At 49.8% G+C, this 7,310-nt stretch overlaps 1 pseudogene across 1 annotated transcript in view; it reads right to left on the minus strand.

Annotated features, from left to right (window-relative positions):
• Positions 1 to 4,602, minus strand: part of LOC310798782 (ras GTPase-activating protein-binding protein 1-like) — a 53,232-nt pseudogene extending 48,630 nt beyond the window's left edge. Inside the window, exons 1-3 of the transcript in view lie at positions 4,502 to 4,602; positions 2,437 to 3,208; positions 1,532 to 1,947 (exon numbers count right to left, since the gene is read on the minus strand). The product of the transcript in view is annotated as a ras GTPase-activating protein-binding protein 1-like (transcript). The remainder of the gene's footprint in view (positions 1 to 1,531; positions 1,948 to 2,436; positions 3,209 to 4,501) is intronic.
• Between the last annotated feature and the right edge of the window lie 2,708 nt (positions 4,603 to 7,310).

The following is a 7,310-nucleotide window of genomic DNA, read 5'->3' on the forward strand; positions in this document are numbered from 1 at the left end:
GGCCCTTCTGATAAGAGCAGGGAGACAACACGTCATACCACCACAGGACATTTCCAATCACTCAGTGTGTGTGTATGTGTGTGTATAATTATGTGTGTGTGTGTGTGTGTGTGTGTGTGTGTGTGTGTGTATAATTGTGTGTGTGTGTGTGTGTGTGTGTGTGTGTGTGTGTGTGTGTGTGTGTGTGTGTGTGTGTGTGTGTGTGTGTGCGTGTGCGTGTGCGTGTGCGTGTGCGTGTGCGTGGTGGTCTGAGATAACCCTTCATCGCTGCTACACATTGTTGGTAATGAGCCAGAGACATTGAAAACGAGTTTTGCAGGTATTTTGAGTAATTTGGTTACTTTCATCTCCGTAGTACATCATGGTGAACAATTATTTTCATAAAAAAAGGGAAATCAGGTCAACAGCTAAAATGATTAAAAAACAGATGAAGAGAAGAGAAGAGAGGAAATGAGTGGAAAGCAGAGAAGAGTGAACTGTTTGTATGTGTAGCCTAACAGTTAGCTAACTTCGTTAATTCATACAGAAAGAGCACGCTCGCTCTCATTTTGGTGTCGAGCGTCAGATTGGATTTACGAACACACCCATGAACGCAATGGAAGGGGGGGGGGGGGGGTAGTGCAAAATCTAGACTGTTCTCAATGTGGAATATTATCAATCGTTTATTTAACTGCTGATCAAAAACAGCTGGAATAATCAGGAATGAGGAATAATCTCTCAAGACAGATTCTCGCTCCCCTGCTTGTGACGGCCCAGGGATGCAACCAAGCGACGAAGATGGACTACGCGATGCCGTGAGGGGATTGCCAGCCTGCGCTGCAACAGGTGAGCTGATTGCTAAAGTCATGGTCATGCTAAATGCTAACAATAAGCCCAAAACAATACGGGTACATTTCAGTTCATGGTGAAGGTCTTTGAGTGTGTAAAAGGAAATTGAAGCTTAATTAAGACTAGACATTTGCAGGCTTCACACGCTCAACACTAGTTTATTTTGTGCGTTTAGCGCAATTCTAGAACACTGTGCCGGGAGCTGGAGACAATATCCATCTTTACTATCTCAAATGGAAGCACATTTGTCAGTTCTTGTGGAACTGTCCAGGCTCTTCTGAAGTGTCTGCATTCTTCTGTCTTGACCTCCTGTCATTATTTCGGTGCCGATCTTCGTCACGGCGCTCAGCTGTGGCGGCTCCAATAACCGGGCCCACTTCGTTCGCAGCTTTATGCTCTGTGCACTTGCTCTGTGTCATTGGTGTGACATCATAGGCATCCTGGCCACTTTTTCTTTCTTTCTTTCTTTCTTTCTTTCTTTCTTTCTTTCTTTCTTTCTTTCTTTTCTTTCATGGGAACATACGGACAGACGTATACTCTACGTACGGAGCTCATGTATATAACTAATCGTGAAAAGAAAAGATTTCAAAGCAAAAAAGAGGTCTTAGTTCATTGGGAGATTCAGAGCTCACATACTGTATATATCATATATAATTCAGAGAAAAAAAAAGGCTGCAAAAAAGAGGTTTTAGTTCATTGGCACCCCCACTGGGTGGGAGGTCCAGCCTGTCGCCCTCCCTAGCCTCCCTTCTTCTCCTCCACGTTCAGACGCACGCCGCCTCTTAACTTGATGGGCCTGTTGCTGAGGATCTTCTGTACGGGTTTACAGTCATCAAACACCACAAAGCTAAAGTTGGGCAGCCTCCCTCCCCTTTTGATGGTCAGGCCCAGGACGGTACCGTACTGTTCAAAGAACTCTTTGAGCTCAGCCTTGTTCACATCGTGCGGCACGTTTCCCACGAAGAGCTGGTGAGCGTCGGGGTAGCGGACGAGTCTGCGCACCTCCCACTCGCTCTGCTCGCCTTCCCGCGCTGGTCTGGGCCCTCTGTGCACAGGAGGAAGGCCTCCAGGCCTCTGATCCCTTGGGCTCTGGTCTCTCTGTGGTCTCTGTGCTGCTGACTGCAACTCTGACTTCACGTCCACTCTGGCTGGTGCTGTGGGAGTCACTTTGACAGAGAGTCCTGAGACTGGGATGACCCCGCTGTGCGGGAGGTCCTGCATGTCGTCGTCCTCCCTGGCCTGGGTCTTCTCCTCCACGTTCAGACGCACGTCGCCTCTGAACTTGATGGGTCTGTTGCTGAGAATCTTTTGTACAGGTTCAGAGTCATCAAACACCACAAACCCAAAGTTTAGCAGCCTTCGCCCACTTTTGATCCTCAGCTCCAGGACTGTACCATAGGGTTCAAAGATCTCCTTGAGCTCGGCCTTGTCCACGTCATGTGGGATGTTTCCCACGAAGAGCTGGTGCGCGTCAGGGTACGCGACGACCCTGCACACCTCCCACTCGCCCGGTTCGCCCTCCTGCACTGGCTTGGGCCCTCTGTGTACAGGCGGAGGGCATCCAGGGCTCTGCTCACTCTGCCTCTGGGGTCTCTGTGGTGCTACTAACTGCAACTCTGATTTCACCTCCACTCTGGCCAGTGCTGTGGGAGTGACTTTCACGACCTGGGGGGAGAGTCCTGAGACTGGGATGGCCCCGCTGAGTGGGAGGCTCTTACTGGAGAAAGGACTGTTTTCCTCTGGAGCGGCGGTGTTGGGTTCGGCGGGGGCAACAGCGGGCTCTGTGCTGGACGTGGTCTCGATGGGTGTTTTATCTGTCTGCTTGGCTGCTGTGTGTGTCCCTGCCTGTGTCTCTGTCTGCAGCTCCACCATGGCGGCCTTGGCCTCCTTTTCGGCTTCCAGGTCTGGGCCCGCCGCCGCCTCGTCCTCGTCGGGAACCGCTGGCTCCAGGCAGGGTGTGTTTTCATAGAAGGGAGCAGCAGACTCATGAGAGGGAACCCTCTCCTCCATCTCCTCCACCTTGTCATCAGACCTTTTGAGATGCTTGGAGTCGGAGTCGCTGAACACCTCGTCTTGGTAACGAAATAGGTTGTTGTGTACGTAGAATTTGTTTGCGACAGTACCCTCAGGTGCCAGCACAAAGGTCTGCATGAACTTCCTCATTGGGTGCATGTAGTTGGACAGCTCGCCCATCACCTGCACCACCACACCTTGGTTCTGTATGGTGTGGGCGTCCACATACCTTATCTTGGTGTGGCAATCCCGGAAACTAAGCGCCATCACCTTCTTATGGATCTCAGATTGTCCATAAACGGGCTCCACTGGTTTGCCATTGCTGTCCAGGCCGCCATGCACATAGGAGGAGTTCTTGCTATAAAACCTGTGTAGTTTGTCAGGGGCCTGGCTCAGGAGCTTGTAGTACTCTCGAACAAACTCTTGCCCGACCACGTGGGCACTTGGCGTCTCCAGCCTCGGTTCCGTCTTCAGCTCCACCACGGTGGACTTGGCCTCCTTCTCGACCTTCGGCTTGGGGCTTGCCGCTGCTTCTTCCTCGTCCTCGCCGGGAACTGCAGGCTCCGGGCAGGCTGTCTGTTCATAGAAGGCAGCAGACTCTTCCTGATCCACTTCACAAGAGGGAACCTTCTCCTCACCCTCATCCTTATCTCCGGGAGGCTCAGAGTCGGAGTGGCTGAACACCTCGTCTTGGTAACGAAAGACGTCGTTGTGTATGTAGAACTGTGCGACGCTACCCTCGGGTCCCAGTACAAAGGTCTGCATGAAATCCCTCATGGGCTGCATGTTGTTGGATAGTTCGCCCATCACCTGCACCAGCACACCTTCGTTCAGCGTCGTGTGGGTGTCCACATACCTTATCTTGGTGTGACAATCCTGGAAGCTAAGCGCCACCACCTTCTGAATCTCAGATTGTCCACAAACAGCCTCCACTGGTTTGCTGTTGGTGTCCAGGCTGCCATGCACATAGGAGGCATTCTTGCTATAAAACCTGTGCAGGTATTCGGGGGCCTGGACCAGGAATGTGTAGTAATGTCGGACAAACTCTTGGCCGACCAGCTGGGCACTTGGCTTCTCCATCACCATTTCTTTGGTCAATGTGCTTACTGGTTTTAGCTCTTGTTGCTGCGTCTCTAGTGTCATCTCCATCTTGAGCTCCACCGTGGTGGCCTCAGCCTCCTTCTCAACCTGCGGCTCAGGGCTCGCCGCTGCTTTGTTCTCATCCTCACCGTGAATCGCAGGCCCTGGGCAGGGTGTCTGTTTGTAGAAGGCAGCAGGCTCTTCCTGAGCCACATCGGGAGAGGGAACCCTCGGCTCACCCTCGTCCTCAGACTCTTCGAGAGGTTCGGAGTCACCTAACACCTCATCTTGGTAACGAAACACGTCGTTGTGTATGTAGAATTGTGCAACGGTACCCTCAGGTCCCAGCACAAAGGTCTGGATGAACTTCCTCATGGGCTCCATGTTGTTGGCTAGTTCGCCCATCACCTGCACCAGCACGCCTTCGTTCAGTGTGTCGTGGGAGTCCACATGCATGATCTTGGTGTGACAAACCCGGAAACTATGTGCTATCACCTTCTGGATCTCAGATTGTCCATAAACAGCCTCAACTGGTTTGTTGTTGCTGCCATGCACATAGGAGGCGTTCTGGCTATAAAACCTGTGCAGGTAGTCAGGGGCCTTGGCCAGGAGTGTGTAGTACTGTCGGACAAACTCTTGCCCGATCAGCTGGGCACTTGGCTTCTCCATCACCATTTCTTTGGTCAATGTGCTTACCGGTTCCAGCTCTTGTTGCCGCGTCTCCAGTTTCGTCTCTGTCTTCAGCTCCACCACGGCGGCCTCTGCCTTCTTCTCAACCTCCGGCTCAGTGCTTGCCGCCACTCCTTCCACCTCGTCTCCTCCCTCCTCATCCGTGTCATGCTGGATCTCTGCATAGTTCTGTCTCTTGGCTATCTTTCTATTTCCTTTTGTTTTGCATGTTACCTCCATCGCTTTGACATCCATCACTGTGACCTCTATCGTAACAAAAAGTCCAATGCCTCTGTGTGTGGATTTGAAATTAGAAGCTCAGAGCCTCACACCTGCTGGAAACCATCCTACTTATAGCCTCTGCAGGGAAGAATTTATGACATCACCTATAGATTTGATCACTTACTTATGCAGATAATTGGTGATGTCACCAGTGATGTCACTCAAGTACTCGATGATTATGTCATCAGTGATGTTGTCATCAGTGATGTCACCCGAGCAATTGTGATGTCATCAGTGAGTGCATCACCGATGACATCACAATTGTTTGAGTGACATTACTGATGACATCATCACTGATGACATCATGCACTGATGTTATCATCATCGATGACATCACAATTGCTCGAGTGACAACACATCATCGGTGATTTTTGACCTCATCACTGTCACTCGGCCCCGAGTGGGAAACAGTGAATGAATAAATCCAGAAGGAGGCAGTAATGCAACATAAGGGATCCCAACTGCCATAAAACACCACAGAAGAAGAAGAAGGCCTCGAGCCACGTATGACATCATCGATGACCTGGCCACTTGGGCCCAAGTGGTCATGTATGACATCATCATCATGTGTGAGGGCGGCTGTAGCTCAGGAGGTAGAGCGGGTCATCCACTAATCGCTTTGGACAAAAGAGGTCGGTGGTTCGATTCCCGGCTCCTCCAGTCTGCATGTCGAAGTGTCCTTGGGCAAGACACTGAACCCCAAATTGCTCCTGATGGTGTGCCAGCGTGGTAGCCTGGTGCCATCGGTGTGTGAATGGGTGAATGTACCTACTGACTGTAAAGCGCTTTGGATAAAAGCCATTTACCATTTACCATTTACCATTTACCATTCATGTATGACATCATCAACGACCTGGCCACTTTCTTTCGGCGACCTGGCCACTTTCTTTCTTTCGGGGGACAGACAGACAGACATGCAGACAGACAGACAGACAGACAGACAGACAGACCCTCTTATAGACGACATAAAAACAAGCATTTGTCCTTTGTTTTGTATTTTTCATTTCTATAGTTTTCACGGTGCTCATCAGCTTGAACAGACAATAAAAAACTAAAGCACCTATCAGAGACTCTGCGTTGAACGATTCCAAGTTCAGTACAGGTGGGGTGCACCCCGGGCGCAAAGTCGAGAGCGGAAGGAAGGAAGATGGCAGTGCGGAGGAGTGGGACAGTAGGGAAACAGTGGATGGATAAATCCAGGAGGAGGCAGTAATGCAACATAAAGGATGCCAACTGCCATAAAACACCACAGAAGAAGAAGTGCGCAGCTACACTATTTTAAATGATGATAGGTTAAGAGTTGCAAAGCTGCAAAAAGCCTATTTTATCCCTACAAGTCAATCTCTTCAAAAACGATGTCAGCGCACACCGAATTTATACGGTCAAAATATCGTAGATTGGGGTTTTAACCTACGTGGGGGGAAACATGAACAACACTGGTGCGTAAATACCTTTAAACAAGGAGTTATTCTCCTACTGAAAAAAGACCCCATAGATTGGTTTACACCTTAACTACCAGATGTGGTGGCTTTCTCTGTAGCCACATATTGCCTTTGATTACTGTAATTGGCACTGAGGCCCAGCAGAAAACAGCGAGTCTCAGGACCCTTGAGGAGCAGTAAAAAGTACCGACCACTCACTAAAGCCATTAACCCTGTCATAACTAGGGTGGGGGTAAAGTGGCTCGGTCAAGACAACCTCCCCAATTAGCTGGATGAGAAGCCTGCAGAAGAAAAGCCGGCAGTCATTATGGCCTTCCGTGGAGCAGTGAGTGGCCTCTTACCTCCATGTTAGAGGAAATACAAGCGGAGAGGAGAAGGCATATATACCCTCTTCAGGAATGGCAGCGCACAAAAGAGTGTCTGTAACAGGAAACCCAGCAGAGCCACTGGCCTCGGCTTCCAAAGAAAACACTTTGACTCATGTCCAAATCAGAAACACGTGCAGGTGGGAAGAAGAAGAAAAAAAACAGCCGTAATAATCAGGAGGTTTTACTTCCTGTCTGCTGATTGGGGGCAGCAATTGGGAATTGACGCAACCTGGGGTATTGGAGACACGGCAGCCAATAAGCACACCATTAGAATCACATTTACAAGCCAATGAAATGGGATGTATATATAAGTCGATGTGAGGCACCACAGGTGAAAATGGGGATCATGGCTGAATTGGTCAATTTTGAGATATGATGATGTTTTTGCTTCTATAACCACTTGCTGAGTACAGTCAAAAAGAAAAAGAGAAAGAGTTCAACAGCACAAAAACCACAGAATTGTATGCATTATTTTTCGATATAATGAAATAAATAGAATAGAATAGAACAGAACTACGCGCGCACGCGCGCACGCACGCACACACACACAACACAACATACACGCACGCACGCACGCACGCACGCACGCACGCACGCACGCACGCACGCACGCATAGATATACAGTAC

This window comes from Poromitra crassiceps (assembly GCF_964638095.1).
Source record: "Poromitra crassiceps genome assembly, chromosome: 2".
In the NCBI taxonomy this organism is placed as follows: Eukaryota; Metazoa; Chordata; class Actinopteri; order Beryciformes; family Melamphaidae; genus Poromitra; species Poromitra crassiceps.